The sequence below is a fragment of the Myiozetetes cayanensis genome, unplaced genomic scaffold (genome assembly GCF_022539395.1).
Source record: "Myiozetetes cayanensis isolate MyiCay16 unplaced genomic scaffold, myiCay2020 scf5-8, whole genome shotgun sequence".
NCBI lineage: Eukaryota > Metazoa > Chordata > Aves > Passeriformes > Tyrannidae > Myiozetetes > Myiozetetes cayanensis.
This window is the reverse complement of record NW_026087742.1, coordinates 10,926,554-10,947,071: the sequence shown is the minus strand read 5'-3', so window position 1 is coordinate 10,947,071 and position 20,518 is coordinate 10,926,554. Positions and strand designations below refer to the sequence as shown.

The following is a 20,518-nucleotide window of genomic DNA, read 5'->3' as shown; positions in this document are numbered from 1 at the left end:
TGGAAATATTGAATGTATTGTTATGTTCACCTCCAATAAAAGTAAAGCCATAAATGCAGGAGTTCAAAATACCCTTAAGAAAGAACTATTTGCTGTTAACTTGGGAGCTCCAGGACCAGAGCCCTCACCCCATTTGGAACAGCCACATTTTACACTTTCCCTATCCCACGGGAGTCTGGCCTGCCCATGGCCCACATCAGTGGTGTCCCCATGAACACAGCACCACAGGGGCATTGCTCCACTCTTTTGCTTTATATCAACAAACTTAAATAATTTTTCATCAAAATTATCACTATTACTGTCTTAAAATATAAATTAATATTCTTGAAAATAACATTCCTTTTACTTTTTATGGAAAAGCATGTGGAAACAGGCAGTATCATTTTTTCCCTACTATTTTGGAATGAGCATCACTGCCTTGTCCAGATGCTCTGACTTTGGCAGCAATATGTTCCATCACACTGAGGAGACCTCATCTTTGAGATCATTTTCAGAAGCAGCCCTCACTTAAAAAATCATGGTGAATATGTAAGAACAGTCTTTTTCCTTCTTGCTTCATAGCTTTTTCTGGGAATGGTTAAACTGCACAAACACTCAGTTCTTTTTTTCTCTTCTTGTCAGGACACCTGCTCATGGGATGTACAGATCTGAAGGGATTTTTTTTTTTTTTTTTTTTAGAAAAGGCATACAAACATACAGAGAACACCAGGACTGAGGAGGGATGATTTTGCCTATGGCACCTGGCCCACCGGGGTAAAAGCACCCAGTGCTGGCAAGTGCCACTGGCAGCAGTTCCCAGTGCTTTGGGAGCCATTTATACAGAGGGAGTGTGACTTCTCCAAGTCCTGCTGGGTCAGAAAGGTGCACCAGAACTTAATTCTGGGCCAAAAAAGACAAGGACATTGAGGTTCAGGGTCAGCCTGACATGCTGTGTAAGGACATGGGGGCTAAGACCCCAGAGTGGGACTGGGCTGAGCAGCACGTGAATCTCCACAAAGAGAGAACACAGGTGGGTCTGCAGGTCATTTGAATCTGAGTTTAAAACAAACACTGAGTTGTTCAGGCACAAAGCAAGAATATTGTAAATCCAAGGAAGACCAGGATCAACTTGTGACACTGCCTGCTACTATCCAAGCAGCAGTATGAAACACTTTTCAGAAAGTTATTATAAGTACAGAAAAAAATATTCTTTTCATTTTTTTTTTTTTTAAAATGTGCACCTATATAACAACAGTAACAAAAAAACAACTGCGTAGGATAAGCTGTTTCCATGAAGAAAGAATGAAGCATTAAGTACGTGGTATTTTCCTGAATTTATAAATCAAAATAAACTTTTAAAGCTTTCCTGTTAATGGTATGAAAATAATCATCAGTCTTTCCTTAAGTGTCTGCAATACATAGTCACAGCCCATTAAGACAACGTGTCAGCATTGTTCATAACAGGATTTAAACGAAATAATCAAGTCATCAGGACTATTTCAACATCAATAAAGCCTCGGAGTGTTCATTATGTACAGCCATGAAACAATACCTTTTTTGCATACTTTCCCTGATCAGATTAAAGTGGTGATGAATTCCTCGATGGCTCAAGTGTGCTCCAAGGAAAGCTAGAAGGTTGTACAGTTAACTCCCAGGGTGTAACTCTAAACCATACAACCTACTACCTCAACCCGGATGCACACAGCTTCCGACGGTGACCATAAAGTCTTCTTCACTTCTTCAGCCTTTCTTTGAAATAGGCCTACATATTTCCCATGGGGGTAGGCTTTCAACTGCAGTTATTCCCCGCTTTTCAGACAATAAGACAATATTCTTAGGTAGGTTTTTCTACTGCAGAGGTAGAATTTCTGGTTTGCGCTGTTTATATATGTATAAAGATATATATGTGTGTTGTGTGTGTATATATACACATATACATATTTGATAGAAGTGATGCAAGTCCAACTACATTTCTGGAAAGAAATGGATATTTGGCCTTGTTTTACAAAAAAAATAAATAGAAAAATCTTCTTGGTTTTTCTACTTTTTTTTTTTTTTTTTTTTGAGTGTAATACCATGCAATGGTATATTTAATAAAGCCAGGAAATGGTATATCCTACACTCCCTCATTGGAAACCCTACAATTCCCTCACACTTTTTTCTTAAATTTTAATAAGATATTAAGCCAAGTGTGCTTAAAGCAACCAATAAAAGAACAAACCACTTAATCAAGTTTGAAGGTAAGGCAATGGACAAGAAGAGCATTCCAAACCCAGTATAGTTTTGTACACTCATTTGGGCTTTGTCAGATACCACTGTGGTGTGTGCTACACCGACTTTTGCCAGATCACCACACTGACACAGACCCATAGAAGCGAGCTTGTGCAGTGCGTTTCAACACAAGATCGGATCTACGGGTTTATGCCAATTGGCATCACTGATTACAATTTTCCTTTTAAAGGGAGACGCAGAAGACTTTAAACAAACAAACATATGATGTGATATGAGTATTCGAGACTGAAAGTATTACCATCTACCGCAAAGAAGGCTGCTTCAAGCTTAACTGCGTTAATGGTGGAGGCAACAAACAAGCCAAAGATTTGTAGCTAGTTTCTGTTTGAAAATGGAAGAAAACCTATTTTCTCTTTCTAACAGATTGATGGCACAACATTGTTTGCCTTCAGCAGGAATTAACGTCCTTTTGCGCACTCTTTGCCTTAACAATGAATCCTCAACTCCCAACTTGCACCTGACTACAGTGGGCACACAGCAGGCGAGACTGGAATCAATAATTGGACATGACATAGAAGTAAACAATACAGGTTTGTCCTTTGTGTCTGAGCTCATATCATGTGCTGCAACTCAAAATAAAAATCACCCCACCAAATCCGAAAGGCGTGAGGCACACTGGAGTGCTGCTCCCATACAACATTACCAAGACTGCTTAGCTATTTCTTCAACTTACACCACAGCTACATACTGCTCGACAATACCTTGTTGATTAAACAACGGCTATAATTCAAAGCAAAGAGGTTGATTTGTATATTTTATTCACTAATCCTCCCATCAATGCGAGTCCCTAATAATAGGAATGCAAGTGGAAATGCAATCTTGTAAAACTCCAGGGTTAATGCCTACAACAAATCCTTCCTTCTTGTGACGGGCAACATAGGATACAAATTATCGCACACTAAAAGTAGTGGTACTCCACACAACAGACTGAAAACAGGTCCTTCAGGGCAATAACGAGTCATTCAGAAAGGTGAGACACAGACAGTTTTGTAACTTTCATATTCTAAACGAAAGCACTGATGAACACTGCACCTTGAAGCAGAACCTCTCACACATCAGAATAACTTTTAACAATACCACCACAAATGCATTTGTAAAATACAGGCATAAGATACAGGTATAATTTGAAACCCAGGTGCTACAGAAAGGTGCCTTTTGATTTCAGTGGGTTACTGAAATCTCTGTCTCGGTAGAATTTTAATGCCTTCCTTGCACTAGTTTGCACCAAAGGCCTAATTCTGCCATAGGTGGGCAAAATTCTTTTTAGGAAAATAAATGTTGCCAATAGCAAAGTTTTTTTATCAGGGCAATGCTTCATTTTCTTGCAGACTGCAACATGTATTTTAAGTTCAGTAATAATGGCTGTAAATTAGTGAATTACCTTTTCCTTTTCTTTTTTTTAACTTAGTGGATTAAATATTGCATGTTCAAGCACACTCTTTTGCATTTTAAAATAATTTAATTAATTTATTTTTCCACAACAATCTCTTTTAAACTTCCTTTCACTTTATATGCAACACTTCAGCATTCAGAGGGAATGGTATTTTTATAGTTGTTTTCTGCTGACACTGAGGAGATAGAATATGTAAAGACAAGACTCTCAAACTAGAATAGCTATCCTAGTATCAGAAATGAGTATGCAGACTGCATATACAACTTACTGAATGATTTCATAAGCGCTATAAAATTGCTCTTCCAATTTTCTTTTTTTCTTCTTGTGAATAGAAGACATATTCCACAGATCAAAAATGATCGGTCACTGCATTACAGTTAAATACTAGCAAAAAAAATGTATTAAAAATATAGTAGTAATATGAATATAATAGAAAATATATAATATTTATATATGTATGATATATTTACTAGGCATAACCAAAAAACAAATTAGGCTTTGATTTTTCAATCAATTCTAAGACTTCATGTAAACACACAGTACAAAGCTACAGCTTTGTACAGCTACAGCTACATAAACTGCAACATTCCCAACACGAAGTAATGAGAACAAAAGTGTAATACACATATCTGAAATTATATTTGTAGGTTCTCTTAAGGAAATAATTTATCAAAATCTAAACTACTTACTACTTCATGTTCTTGCTAATAGCTTTATTTTTTAGCAAAAAAAAGAATTAAGATCACTGTATTACCTTCGTTGAATTCTGGTATAATTAACTTCTTCATTTTCTTTTTTCATTTTTACTTTTTCTTTCACTAAAATTAAAAAAAAAAAAAAAGTGAGAGAAAGACTTTTGAAATATTTGCTTCATGTGAAGTGTTTTCTGAACAACATGAAACATACACACAATTAGTAATTATGCTTTTAGGATATAAACCCGACACGCTGCTGGCGCCCCTCCTCAGAGCCATGGGAAGACATGCTGTGAAGACGCATATGTTGGCAAAGGAAATCTTCTAGTATTTCCCAGGTTTTTTTCCACCTCACAAATACTTAATTTACATTAGGAATTTCGGAAGGGAAGGAGCAAACTTAGCAAAAGGGAGTACTTTTTATCAAACAGTGAATACAATTAGGTAATTTGGTCCGGAACTTCATAAAAATACTGGGATAAAGTATGTGGCTTAAATCAAAAAACAGTTGCAAAAAATTATGGGAGGGGAAAGTGATTAGTATGACCAAATAGAGAATATTGAAAAGTTATTTTAAGCTTATGCAAGCCTTGGTTTCTCAACAGGTTTAGGTACGAATGATAAACAAAACTATTCCAACAAAACTATTGGGGAGGGCAGGATCACCATAAATCTAAGAAAACTATTTCTGGTCCAAAATGGGTATATGGAGGTGTATGTGTAGTATACATAAGGTCTCTATTCAGCAATTTCCCAGAATTCACTGCAGAACAACAAAAATATAAAGTAGCAAAATTGGCATATTATCTTAGAAGTTACTGTCTAATCATGAATGCACAAAAAATGAAGTACATGTTAAAACAATTCTACTTTGTAAAGCCATAATACATTTACAAAGCTTTTAATTAGACACACGTACATCACGAACATTTTGAAAAAAACCCCAAACTATAAGAGTTTCTGATGAAAGACACACTGTAATTTCAAAGTAATTTTGAGCTGAGGACATATGTATTTTTAACATAAATTAAATAGACTAGGAAAATATTAAAAAAAAATAAGTAAATCCAAACTACATAAAACACCGATTTGGCTGAGCTTTTCAAAGTCTGTCAGTCAGAATGAATTTTGTTACACACTCTTCTAATTGCCTAGGAATATGTTACAACAGACAGACAGACAAACGCCTCAAGAAAAAAGCTCCACTAAAGTGTCACATGCTCGAAACTTACTTTAACTGTACATGCACTTATCACAAACATTCTGAATGGGTATTTTAAATACTATTTTCAGCTATTCCTGGACAAGTGCTGCTTTACTGAACATCTTAAAATAGTCACTGTTACTAGCTGCAAACCAGGCGTACTTCATGAACGTCCCAATAATGTGCCTTTTATTCCAGTGCTTATCACACTGATTTCTTTGTAATGGATTTAGACACAAACTGCAAGAAACCCATATATGAATTAACTCAATAACAACTTTAATATACTGGCTACAAGAGCGATCCTTTCCTGCAGTTTAACACTGGATTTTTTTTTTCACTTCTCCTCTTTAGAAAGTGAAAGCATGAGTCACACTGTAAAAAAAGAGTTTAATTTCCTTAGCAACCAGATCTAAATACCCACAACTTTCTTAGAGATAACCAAAGCTTCTACTGAGTAAATGTAACATTAAGGTCTTTGCATAAGTCCAGTGCTTAGCTACGACAAAATGTGCCTAACCACATACTTCGATAGACCCTCAATTTTTTGTTTACTTTCTATTTTTAGCAGTATTATATCAAACACACAGCCAAAAAGTTAGTTTTAAAAAGTGTGAACAGCTGACTATGTTAAAATTAATACACAAGAACTCAGTTTCAAAACAACATGTTTAAAACAACTTAAAAAAAAAAAAAAGAAAGAAAAAGAGGAAAAAAAGAAATAGAAGCTATACCTGATATGAAAGGTACGTTTTCACCCAGTGCCAAATACTGCTATCTGAGCAATAGTGAAAAAACCAAGCAAACAAACAAAAAATTCACTCCTTCTTTCCTTTTTCGTTATCTTTTTGCCTTTTTTTTTTTTTTAAACTTAAAATCTCCTGTGTTCATTTTGTTACACTCTTTTAAGAAGCTTTAACACGTCCTGATGCCTCTGTAGTGAAACATGCCAGGTTTGTTTTTTTTTTTTTTTGGAAGCAGGAGAGTCACTTTTTTTTTTTTTCCCCTGCACTCTTGTATGTAGGACAAACTCAGATTTGTTTCTTCTTCTCAGGGCTCCTGTTCTTTCTCGGAAGAAGACCAGGATGCCTGTCTTCTCTCTCTCTCTCGCTCTTCTCGGAATTCCAGGCACAAAGCACTGCGCAAAAGCTGCACCAATCCTTGCCGCAACTGCCTGCACAGGACAAGAGGTGGGGAGAGACCAGAAAATTCACCTCGCCCCTGCGCCGGTTTTATAAATGGGGATTGCACAAATCTGCCCGAGCAAAGGGGTGAAAAGGCAGGGTGCCAGTTTGCTACACTACGCTGCAATGAGCTCATGTTCAATGCTGTCGCCCCGTTTGCCCAGTTCAAATGCCTGTTCGTTAAGCAGGAGGAAGGAAAAAAAAAAAAAAAACCAGAAGAAAAAAAAAGCCACCAGAAAAATAAAAAACCAACTTCTATCCTTCAGACACTCTAAACTACACACCATCAACAAAAAAAATAAAACGCGTGGTTTTAAAATGCAGTTATGGAGTATAAATATTCTGCTTATATTTTCTTTCTTTCTTTTTTTTTTCTATTTGGAGATAAGAAGCAGAATTTATCAGGCGTGAAAGGGACAGCCTCCTGGTGGTGTGCCAAAAAAGCCAGAATAAAGGCAAAGTTGTGCTTCAAAGCTCAATCGCTTGCTGAGTCTGGCTAAAGTCAAGTATTAAGATCCACCATTTTCTGAGCCATGCAAGAAAAGAGGAAAAAAGTCAGAACGGGCACCGCTTTCCAAGTCTCCGTTGGCACCATCACAAAATCTCAGCCGTAAGGTCACATGATGCTCTGCCAAATGTGGAGTGCATTCCCATAAACCATTCTGCTGATACTGCGAAGGCAGCTATTGTCTAGTTTATACCCAAAGTTCAGCCCACTCTTCATTGAATTAGCTGAAAAACGCATCACCTTTGGGGGTTGGGAGCCATGGAAACGTCTACCTGGCAGGCTGCCCACTTTTTCTGCCCATCAGCCGGAGATGGAATTGTGCTGCCTAATGTAATGATGACGAGGAATGTGAAGAGTCGTCCAAAGTGAATCTGATTCTTGCAAAGCCTGCTTCATTTGCACAGCAAACTCTGGCTTCTTGTTGTTAAAAAGGGGAGGGGGGAGGGAAGAAGAAGAAAAAGAGCGCCTTTCTCCTAAATGTAGCAATTAAAGGTCTAGTAAACACGCCTAGTCTGCAACTTTCCTTCATAACATACTGAAATGGTTCCCAAAATAAAGCACTTGGTATAACACAAATTTTCTGATTTAAAGCAGCACTCGCTTCTCCCCAAGTTAATGTGGCATCCCCTGGACATTTTTTTCTCCCTAAGAAAAAAAAAGAGAAAAAGAAAGGGAAAAAACCCACAAAACCACTACACAGCAGATCTCTCATTCTTTCTTTTTACCTGTCTTTATTACCTCCTGATTTTATCTAGCACAAATTACACATGCATGCGGCAATACCCACCAGTAACTGTGGGATGCAATATTGCTGCCATCTCCCTCAAAGCAATCTCCTGAGAAAACTGGTTGTGTTTCCAGCAGCACAAAACCCTTCATCTGAGCCCTCTTATCTTCACTAGTGAGTAGGACAGCTGGTCTGCAAGTTTGCAAACCAGCACATTTGAAACCAGCCATCACCCTCCCTTCTTCAAAATGCATTTAAACTGGATTTTGTGAAAAGAGATGCAATCAGGCAGAATTTATAAACGATGCAAGCTCCTAAATAGACTAAGTAATAGACATTACTCTTCTTCTACAGATCTGTAATTTCAATTTTGCCCAGTTATTGTTTTAAAGTAAAATGTCATGTAAAATGTCACTTCCAGATGAAAATACCACGTAACCTACTGAGCAACAGCCACATGCTCGCCCAGCACCTCAAAAACCTCGTACAGAAGGATTGACCTCAGAGCTCCGTGTTGTGAGCAAATGAGCTCACTGTTTTTACACCATGCAACTTAACAGCTACTGCAAAGGCGATGTTAAAAACGTGGTAATTTCTCTGATCCTCCCATTAATAAAACCAGAGCCATGGGAGGAGCCTCTCTACCTATTAGCAATGCTACAAATGCTCCTGCCAAGAGGAGGTTGCACGCCAGAGAGCTTACAGCTAAACACTGGGAAGGAAAGGCAAACAAAGTGGGAGACAGCAGGCTAGGAACCACAGCGGGAGGACAGGAAAACCCATTCCCAGGGACATTGCGGGCTGTAACTCTACAGCTCAGCTACTTTTATGTTTTGTTTTACAGTTCTTTCCAGTTTTCACTTTATTTACCTGGAGGAAATTGAAGGTTCATTACCGAAGGAAGGAAGTGTGAGAATGGGGGCTTTGAAGTAGAGGAAGATGGTTATGATGGTGGCACAGCCCTCAGAGGGAAGGCTGCAGGGGCTGCACCCCCAGCTGGGACTAGGGCAGTGCAAGGGGCAGCCTGGCAGTGTGGGTTGGCCCCTGCCTTGCTCCTGACACACCCCAGGGGCCTCCACCCAGGTTTTGGGGAGGGCAGGTGTGGCTGGGAGGACAGTGCTTGGGGCAGCCTCTATGAATGACAAGAGGCAGTGCTGGTGGGACGTGTGCTGGGGAGAAGATGCAGCCACCATGGCCCAAGAGTGGCAAGGGGCCATGAAGAGGAGCTGGGTACAACATCGGGGGATGGAAGTGACCCTGCTGAGCCAGTGCACCTGGGGTCAGCCCCACTCTGGTCAACTGGTGGGAGCTGTCTGCCAAAAGAGAAGCTTACTATGGCCCCAGTAAACCAGCCCACGGCTTAGTTCCTCTCTTTTCCAGATTTGAAGGTTTTCAAGGGCCCGCAGCTGGAGGAAAGCTCTCCAATGCAATGACATGGTTTAAGCTCTCTCAAATGGTCTTCCAGAGTGAAATGCCATGTGTGTGGTTTTGAGCCCAGAGACCTTTTTTGCTAAGGGTGGATGAGTAGGTGCTACCAGTAAGTGGAAATGATGCTTATCACTCCAGCTACCTGCCACAAGATCACAGGGATCGCACTGACTTCCAAGGACCACAAGCCAACTCTGCATGTCATTAAATGAAACATAGGTGGATTCTCCCATAAATATCTTTGAGATTTAATAATATATCTTAGAGATTATTTAAAAATAAATTAATTTCTTCAGGTTCATAAAACTCAGACAGCCAAATGTCTTTCATTAACAAGTGAAACTTGAGATTACATTTTATCATTTTAGTAGACTTCTTGTTGATTTGAGCAAACAGATCAGGCTAGGGTTTAACGTTTTTTTTCTAACAGGGCACATGGGACTCCAGTTCATCCCACCTTACATTTTACCATCAACCATAAAAATCTTTAAGCCATAACACATCAGTGTCTCCAACAGAATCACTCACAAGGGTGCCACCTACAAACCCAGGTGCGTTTTGCATCATGGTGAAAAATAATGGTTTCATTCAAATTGAGCAGAAACTTCCAACTAAACAGCAAAGAATTCATATCCTGTTCAAATTTACTACTATTATTATCAGTGGTGGTATATGAAAAGGCCAAGGGAACAGTCTGACTTTCAGATATCAGAAAGGTGTACGCCACCAATTACAAATAATAGACAGTCTGAGCTGGGCAAATTTGAGCAGCAGCTTTTGAGGGATGACAGGCACAGCATCCTACACAGTCCTTTTCATTTTCCATGTGTGGAAAAACACTTCAACATGTGGCTAGCCCTCAATAATGAGTACTGACTTCACCAATATTCAAGAAGGATGTTAAAAAGCTGTTAAAAAAATCACTTGCATATGTGCCTGACAACAATTAGAGATGTAGATGAACCTCAGAGTTCTTTGCCTATGAACTAATATAGGAGCAACACAAAAGGAACTAAAAAGATATATCTGTGGGAGCGCCTGGCCCTCTTTATCCACAACTGGAGAAGGCAGAGAGGAAGGAGGCTGCACAGGACCAACCTCTCCATGGGAGAAGAGGGCACCATTCCTTCCTCTACTCAAGAGGCAGCAAGGGGAAGGCAGGGAAGACAGGAAATCTGGGCTGGGATGAGGGTTTCTGTTCTCAGACAAACACGGTTTCTATGTCTGTACTCAACTCCCACAGAACAACCATCAGCCCAATCTTCTTAGCTTAAGAGGCAATTTGCAAAACAACTGGAAAGAAAAAAACAGAACCTTCCCTGGGCAATGGCAACCCACACAGGATATGAGAGCAAACCTGAGAGAGAATGGGAAAGAAACAGAGCAACAGTGTCGGAGTGAAGGGACGGGGATGATGGGAATCTGCTCTTTCATGTTTTTTCTTGAACACGAAAAACAAAACTAACAAGCTTAAAACTTTAAAACTACAAGTTAAAAGCTGCAAACACACAAAGCAAAGAGGACATGCAAGTGGTAGATATATTGCACATTTCTGGATAACTTTAACATACTATATTGCACGGCATAACACTAGAATAAAATGGTCCTGCTCTGCAGATTACATTCTCAAAGGCCCTAGTTCATAGGGGTGACAAAAATTATTTGTAAAATGCATGCAAATTAAAAGTTATCATCTGCTTGTTACTTTAATTTTATCTTCAAATGGCACTATGCCTTCTGTTTTTTTCTGCCTTAAGGTTAACAGCACCGAATTAAGAGACTTAAGCAAGATGCTCTATGGTAAGAGCCAGAGATGTCATTCATCACAAATTTAAGTGTAATTTTCTCTTTCTGAAATTTTCATGAACAATTTTGTTTTAAATTCCTTCCCGAAACTTTTTACTGTGTTGTCTGCAACTTATTTAACGTTTTGGTCACTTCATATGGCTAGGCACCTGATCTTCGCAACCTTCTTTCTGTTTTACTACTGAAGAAAGAAAATTAAAAGTAAATAGTGACAAAAACTGAATAGTGCAGATCTGATACTCTTGTTCATGCAAGCAAAGCCTTATTCACGGATGTTTTAAGACTAGCTCTACCCTTAAGAGTGCAGATATTCATAAATATCAAAGGGTACAAATATAATGAATTGAAACATGTACTGAAAATTCAGATGAGCCTTTTCCAGTAACTCCTGCACAGTATAAAGAAAGAACTCAGAACAAAAAGGAGATACCTTTCTATTCTTCACAGGGAAGCACACTTGTAGAATAAGCAGCATGGCTGCAGTGCTGGATTAGTCCAGAGAGGAGTCCATAGCAAGGCTCAAGCAAAAGCCAGGCTGAATTGCCATTCCCCATATCTTAGAAAAGCTTAGGCTATTACAGGTGATAATTCAGGCACAAAAAGATATGGCACTTTCTCCACAAACAACGACACAGTGACTCAGACAGGTAAAAATACTGTGGTGTTATATCAAACCAAACCTGATGCTAGGAAGAGTTTTGCCACAGACATTGCCTTCAACATACTTGTTTCGGCTCCCTTTTACTTCACCTGCCACTCCAGAAACATTAAACAAATTCACAGCAAGAGGTAAAACATTCAATAACCTCATATACATCCAGTCTTAGACACAGAAAAACACTTTGTCCATTCCCTTTACCTCGTTTGTCTCTTCCACATCTAAGTACAAATACGGCTGAGCATTATCATCACCATTCAGGGGATGAAAAAAATTGGAAGCATCATTTTCCCCCCAAATTTAAAAGCTTTTAGCACATCACTCTTCAAACTCCCTAAGTAACATGGCAGTTAAATGTTTTTACCAGTTCTAGACCCCAAGGAACTAAAGATTAACTTGCCTTCATAAACAATTTACCATTACTGTACACAGCATAGAATACCTGACATTGCTCAGTGTTAAGTACATTGCACTGAATCATAAGTATTACCTTGAATTAGATGATTTCTAAATACCATCCACACAGTTTGCACCAACTTGGCCACTACCTTTGAAAATTAAAATCCAAAGATACCTTAATATAGTTCCTGGTCATTAGAGTAGGGGTACAGTGCACACAGAGGATCAGCTATCAAGCAGAGTAAACAACAAATAATTCCTTACATGCCTTCTTCTTGTGACAAAAAAAGCAGTGTCTGCTTCTTTCCCTAGCACCTCTTCAAGACAAGAATGAGTATAGGCAGAATTGTAGACAGAAATTGTTTTACTAATACCTGATTTAGCAGTGTGCTTAGTGCCTAGAGCTGTCCCAGTGTAACTCTCATCCCAATGCACCCCTCCAAAAACTGCAGCAATGCTTAGCAGAGCTGCAGGCCTACATGTAGAGAACACCATCACAACAGCAATCCCCTCCAAGCTTCAGAACAAAAATAATCCTCATGGGTCTGGCATTGCACAGATGTAATTCAGTGGAAAGCTCAGGTGACTTCTTGCTCCCTACCGTCCAGCAGGTTGTGTGGCAAAGGTCCTCCAGGGGCACTTATTTTTCCTAGAACTCATTTTTGGCCTGAATAACCGGTATTTCAGGGTTTCAGAAGGGCATTCTTTGTACCATTGATTTTTCCATCAGTGATAGAGAGATTTTATGTTTTTAGTGTACACTTTTCCCATATGACCATGTACGAATCCTGGCTGCTCATACCTTAAAATCTTATAGAATGTTATTTAAGAGGAGCATTTTTGGTTAGCTGCCTTGAGCCAAAAGTAGACCTCAGTAGAACACAAGCTGTGTGTCACCTATCCCTCAGCTGCTATAAATGACACAGTCTTATACCTCAATATGCCAGAGTTCATGGGCAAAGAGAGAAAATAAGCATTTTTGAAACATGATTAATTATTTCAGGAAGGACATTACATACGCCCTTAGGTCCCTATATTCCTACAAGCCTGGACAGTACTTTCCAAAACATCAGAATGCTTTGCAGGCAGATATGTATGTACCATATCCAAAAATACCCCACACATTTTGTTAATTTAATTAAAAAAATATGGGACCTATGCGTGCACTTTGCTGGGTTACATTGCTAGCAGGTTGAGTTCTGTTAGCTAAAAAAAAAACCTGGTCAGGTCATAATTCTTAGCTGAAAAGAACAAATGTGCATTATAGGCCAAGGTAAGGTGTGTTTTTGATTCAGCAGACTAAAGGATCAATTAGTTTGCAGCAAAAATCATTAAAACTGTACAGGAAACAGTTGTATATATACCCTTTTTCAATTTTTCTACTGTGAATTCTGAAGTCTGCAAAATAATCTCACTCCAAACAGCACAATACTTCACATCTAGATTTTGAAGTACTTTTATATTGGAGCAATTAACACTTTGTACATTAAAATATTTTAAATATTCAGTCGAGATTTTCACTTCTTCAGTATTTTTGTATAAATGGCTACTCTTTCCATTTTTTTTTAGTTTGAATTGGCATAATTTTGTGAGGAAAATGTACACTTCAAAATAATCAACATCCTCACATAACCTGAACAACACAGAGAAGGAGACAGAGGAGATCAAAGGCATGGAGCTTTCTCATAAGATTGAGCAGGCTATGAGTGATCAAAGGCAAGGGAGAGGACTCTGGATCTTAACTTCTACTTCCACTATACATGTATAATTTACAGGTTATTGAATTGTGGAGAGGGGAACTATTTATACATTAAATATATGTTACAGGTCCGAAAAGTTATTTAAAATACAAAAATTAACTGTGGTTGTTGAAAATATCTAGACAGTATCTTTCCAATGCCCTTTTTCAATATTTTTGGTAAAAGGAAATTTTGCTAATGAAAGTAGCTTTCTTTTCAATGAATTGGCATTTTCTATACAAAGTCAAAGAGATAAAAAGGCACACTGTGGGTGGTTGGTTTCATTGCAGAAAAGACACTGCGTTGTTTGGAAGCGATAACTCACAGGAATAACAGAAAACTCATGTTTGGAGTCAAGCAACGCTAATTACATTAGATTGTTTTTGAGAAAATTTAGAGCACACATGGCTCAAAATCATAGAATCATAGAAGGGTTTGGGTTGGAAAGGATCTCAGAGATAATCCCATTCCAAAACCCCATGCTATGGGCAGAGACAGCTTCCACTAGACCAGGTTGTTTAGAGTCCCATCCAGCCTGGCCTTTAACCTTCCAGGGATGGGGCTTCCACAGCTTCTCTGGGAAACCTATGCCAGTGCCTCACCACCCTAACAGCAGAGAATTTCTTCCTAATATCTAATCTAAACCTACTCTCTTTCAGTTTGAAGCCATTCCCAGTTGGCCTGTCACTCCAGGCTCTTGCAAATAGTCTCCGTCTTTATTTTAGGCTCCCTTCAGCTACTGGAAGGCCCCAATTAGGTCACCCCAAAGCCTCCTCTTTTCCAGGCTGAACATTCTCAGCCTTTCCTAATAGGAGAGGTCTTTATCTCTTTAACAAATTACAGTTCCACACTCTCTATGTGAAATTCACATTGTGAAATCACATAAGGACATTTCTTTACTTTTCGTCTCACACATTTTGATAATATTCCTGTGTACAACCAGTCTTCCTTTCACAAGACTTTTTCCCAGCTTACCAGCACAAGGTACTCAGCACTGAGATGAGTTTTCATGCAATCAGTTGAGTATCTTAGCTACCAGATCCTTGGTTACTTGATCATTATCCATCTCTATCAGAATCAAGTTCTTTACTGGAGAAAACGTTTGTAAGATTTTGATTTGACAAATCAGTTAAGAACATTTTCCCAGAAAGTCCTGAATAAAAATAAATGGCAAACATTATGTATACATATTTAATAAATGAATTCAGCAATGATTCATGACTTCACAGCTCATTGAATTCCATGATAATACATGTATCTGCTGTCCCAGTCAATACATAACTCTGTGAATGTCATGTTAATACCAGATTGTTTTCTTGATGGGGAGACAGGAGTCTCACCACAGCCAATGTTACCATAGTGTAGCTGAAAACATACCTGAATTTAAGAGGTGGTTCTAATTCACACTTGACAGCCAAAGTTGCAGACTTGGACAAAGGGTGATGTATTATAAATAAACACAGAATGATTATTGGAGAACATGAAATATGTTGGACCATTAACTAAAACCAGATAGCACAGTGTGTTAGTCATTTGTTTGAAATTTTCAATACTGAATGACTGAACAGCACAAGGAGATTTCAGAGGACCAACAAGGGTCATGTCCCTAGACGGTAGTTTTATCTTTCCTAGCAATAAATAGAAGACCTTTATTTCTTGTTTCACATTGGGACAAAGAGTACTGAGTCCTCTTTCAACTTCTGCCTGGAATTCTGAACTCCTAGTTTACATAGACTGCATGGACTTAAGAACATAAAAGGGATTTTACTTTAAATTTGTGCAATTGCCTAGGTCTTTGGGATCAAAGACAAGAATTTGCTTTTTTTTTCTTTTCCCCAACAAAAACATGTAAAGCAACATTTGGACAAGAGCATTCCAGTATGAATATAACAGTTTTGATCAGTACTGGGCATACCCTAGCTTAAAGACTGGGAGGCATTAACTGTTCCAGTGGATCAGAGATAAGTATCTACAGAAATGTGCTCAGTCTGTGTGGAGAGAACTGTCTGGTTTTCTTTCCAGAGAGGCTCAGTTGCTGAACAGAATCAGTTTATAACACTGTCACAAGACATTCCTAATGAGGTACATTCAAAGGGTAGGGTACCTAAAGGGATGCTTCTCAAGATATTCTCATGTCCTCTTTTTTCTATTTTCCTGGCTGTAATGGGAAATTAAAGGTTATTAATGATTTAATCTATAAATGCATTACTTCCAATTTGTTAACAGATGGCTCATTCAGCACAACTTCAGTGGACTGTATTTGATTACATTTCTGCTTCCTGAAAAGGTATTTTTCTAAAACACTATGGTAACCATTGCTTGCAGAGCATGAAACCAAGCAACCAGATTTCTGGAATGCATTTCTGGATAGCTTTTATCGAGGGGGAAAGAAGTGGAATGCAACATGGAGACAACAGTCCCCCTAGTTAAAATGCAGTTAAGTTCTGCAAGCAGAATCTAGTTCTGTCCTCAGAGGACTGATAACAGCTACGGGATTGTGAAATCATACAATCCTAGAACGGTTTTACTTGGAAGGGACCTTAAAGATGACCTAGTACTAGCGCCCTGCCATGGGCAGGGACATCTTCCAGGAGACCAGGTTGCTCAGAGCTCCATCCAACCTGGCCTTGAACAGTTCCAGGGATGGGGTATCCACATCTTCTCTGGGCAACCTGTTCCAGTGCCTCACCACTCTCACAGTAAAGAATTTCTTTCTAGTATTTCCTAATTCGAGAGAAATAAACTTTCACAAGGAATGCCAGTATCCTATATCAATTTTAACAACATATACTTGATAGAATGTAACTGTGCACAAAGCATGCAGAAACCACGTGCTCACCCACTCTGTTCTGTGGCAAACCTTTTATTTCCATGCTCTGAGAGAAGAATGGTCTATATAATGTCTCGAGGCCTTTATCATGCAAACTCTTACACTTGTATTCATCTGTACTACAGTTAGCCTTCTCACTGAAATTAGAGGAACCATTCCTATCAATATCAGGAAGCATGCAGAGCTTTGTTAAGTATGGGAGCCCTGAAAACAAAGCCACCTATAGCAGATGCTGGGTTTAACTATTCAAACATATAGAACTAGTGCAATAAAGCTCCTATACTTTATTGAGGTCTTTTGAGATGATCTAAACAGCAACAGATAACATTAAGATAAGCCAGAAAATCCATCAATATGTCACTGTCCACCTCAGATCACTATCTTATCCTGGTATCTACCAACAACTTGCAGAAGTTTCAAATAAATAGCCAAATGGCTTCTCCTATATAGGTGGAGCATTTTGCAGTAAATTATCTCCTTATCTACCTGGTAAAAATTTTTTTTACATGAATAGTGCCTACTTATTTCACTGAATTTCCTCCCCATTTGCCCACTTCTATCTGCCTTCAGTGGTATCAGAGATCTTTCTTGTTCAGGGTATAACTTGACATCTGGATACCCAGTGAAGAGCCTGAGAGACCCCAACAATCTAAATAAATAAGCACAAGTACTGCTTTGCTCTCAAAGGATGTGGTAACGTATTAGAAGTACCTGACAATGATAAAGACAATTAGTATAGTATTTGTATACACTTTCAGTCATAATGTAAATTCTAATCATGAAGTAAACCAAATTTATCATAGGAAATAGCATTTTTGCCAAACAAGATTTTCTAACAGCACAGTCCGAAAACTCTTTTTCTTCTGTGGGAGAAAAACTACATATCACAAGTTTGTTTATGTTGGCAACTCGTCCCAAAAAGTCGGTGCCTTTTGAGTCAATGTAATGTGACCAAGTCTCCCTCTACTTTTGATATTAGGGAGTTACTAACAGTTCTACAGGTGTATGGCCCATCCTGAGCTACTCTGTAGATACTGCAGTGTGTGTGTACATACAGACACCTATGTATTTCAAGAACCCTTAGTAAAATATTGCATGGCAGTGAAATACATGTACTACTCTCTCGAGTACAGTGTATCACAGAATAAAAGTTTCACCTCTCTCATACCCTGTCTTTCCCATGAAGTTCTCTTTGGAATTAAGTTCTAGAGCAAAGGACACAAGAGAAACTAGTATGGATTAGTGAATGTTATAGAAAAATATGAGTCCTTTAGTTGAGAAATAATCCTTTTTTTCCTGCTTTTGGCATTGTCCACATAGTACTGTAAGAAACTGCAACTGAGAAAATACTTCTGGAGAGGAAAGTAATTTATATGTTGTTGCAGTCAAGAAAGCAATTTCTGCTGCTGATGTCATGTTGTGCATGTAAATCATAAAGTCTGCAAAAATATGTATGCAGCAACCATTCCAGTTTCAGGTAAGGTCATACTGTGAGTTCCTAGAGGTACAGTTCACATACAGTGCTTAACAACAGATCCTTTTGCCTGTTGATAACATGCCCAGATGTGAATGCCTTTTCCACCTATAGTCTCAGTCAAGCTGGTCTTAAGCATCTCAAGTCACTCAAAACAGTAAATAATGCTTATTGCTACTCGGAAAACGTGTAGTTTGCCTTTTCAAGATTTGAGAAAACAAGATTATTCAGCATAAACTGATTTGGGTAAAAATCCAGCACAATTTTTATATGGTAACTGGGACCAAGTTCAAGTCATACATGGTTTTCTGAATTAAACCTGCAGTAGGGTAAATACTGGGGTTTCAAATGCTGAGTTTTTCTGATTAAAGTTGCAAAATGAAACACCCATTTGCTATTCGACATAACTCTGAACGGTGTAATGGCCATGAGAAATACAGTTGCAACATTTACAAAATAACCTGTGACACAAAATAAAAACAATGAAAGGACATCCTGTTCTCAACATGCTTCAGACCCATTTTTCAGATCACAGGTTTATAGGTAGTTAGACATGAATTAAAATTAAATTATTAAATTTTCAAGTCTGATATTATCATCATCATATCAAGATGAATTATCCATTTAATTAGGTGGCCATTTCTTTAACACATATATATATATACATATATATATATGGTTAGAAACTCTTTAGGAATTTTGTTCATTTAAATAATAACTGTAAAAACAATTTTTTTCGTGGACCTTCCCGAAAAAACTGACACAAAAATACTCCAGAATTGCAGAAGTTTTTAAAATATCATCAAATTCATTTTCTATTTGATAGGAAGAGTCCAGTCAATATTTTGATTTTCTTTTTAATCCATAGTTTTCTAGCTTGTGTTTGCTTATTTTCAGAGGCCTCTCAGCCTGTTTATATATTTTCAGCTTCATATTTTTTTTGTGCACTGATCACAGTTTTATTTTTTAGCTTAATTGCATTTGCTTGTTCTCCCTATAAAGCTCACTTTGAGTATATTCTGAATACTCACTTTGAGTATATTTGTCTAGGTATTTCCTCAGCATCACTTAGTCAGAACACAAGGTCACAGGTTTCCCAGGAATCCTTGTTTGGCACAGTAGAGTTTACCAAAGGCAAGGGGCTCTAAAACTACTGCCTTGGAATAATCTCACAGAAGAGCTATAAGGATACTATATTTTGGAAACTTTGTTCCTTTCCAAATTAAATATTGAGTTGATTAAAATCCAATGGTTGAAAATTCTGGCCTTTTTTGGAGGTTGTAATACCTTTTAGCAATCTGTCACACTTTTCTGAATTACTCTTGAAATAGACACCAACCTTCCAGGATCAAATGTCAACCCCTTGCAAGCCTTAACTTCCAAAAGTCTCTGCAGTATTAGGCAAGACATGTATATGGGTTTCTTTCACTTAACAGGATATAATTTTCAACATTTCAGCTCTTTCCTCCTCTGAATTAACATTTCCATATGCAGAATTTGTTAATATTTAAGGAAGTTTTCACATCTTTCCTGTTCCTCTCTCCCCCAAGTCTACAGGTCTCATCCTGCAATAGCAGAGCAATAAGCAAGAAATGCTAATCCTATAATGTAATGCACCACCATAAAGTAATATCAGATATTATGATGATAAGAGCAGTATAATAACCTATATGGAATAAAGTAAATCACTGTTCAGTTTTATCTTCTCTTCAAATTTGGATTTCTGTGCTTTGAGGGAACTTATTTCCTGGAAGTAAATCTTTGGTGTACTATTTAAATGACAGAACAGTTAACATGAATTCTTTTACTCTGTATAATCATGTCTATTGTACTGATAACAACTTCTAGGAATATTTAATTTCCATTCAAATACTTAACCACACAGATACCTAATGTTTATTCTAATCTAAGGTGTAATTAATCTCCTTGTTACTGCCAAAATGTTGTGTGCAGGGAAAAAAAAATGCTCCATAATCCATGTGGTCTGTATTTCATAATTTTTCACTGTCAAAATGTTTTATTTGGATTAGACCTGTCCACTTGCTCTTCTTACTTCAGCTTACATTTTCCTGTTGGAATATAATCTAATCTAAATATTTTCCTACTCTTTTTTCACTCTTCTCTCTTCAAAATGTCAAATGTACTTAATGGTCAAGATTTCTATCAATTCATAACTTCTCCTGATATCAGTCCCTAAAGAGT

At 38.0% G+C, this 20,518-nt stretch overlaps 1 long non-coding RNA gene across 6 annotated transcripts in view; it reads right to left on the bottom strand.

Moving 5' to 3' along the window:
* LOC126648605 (uncharacterized) overlaps positions 1–20,518 on the bottom strand; it is a 292,288-nt gene that overhangs the window by 34,328 nt on the left and 237,442 nt on the right. For all 6 annotated transcript variants that reach the window (XR_007630844.1, XR_007630840.1, XR_007630843.1 and 3 more), the window contains one exon: positions 4,419–4,482. This is a non-coding gene — a long non-coding RNA (uncharacterized LOC126648605). The remainder of the gene's footprint in view (positions 1–4,418; positions 4,483–20,518) is intronic.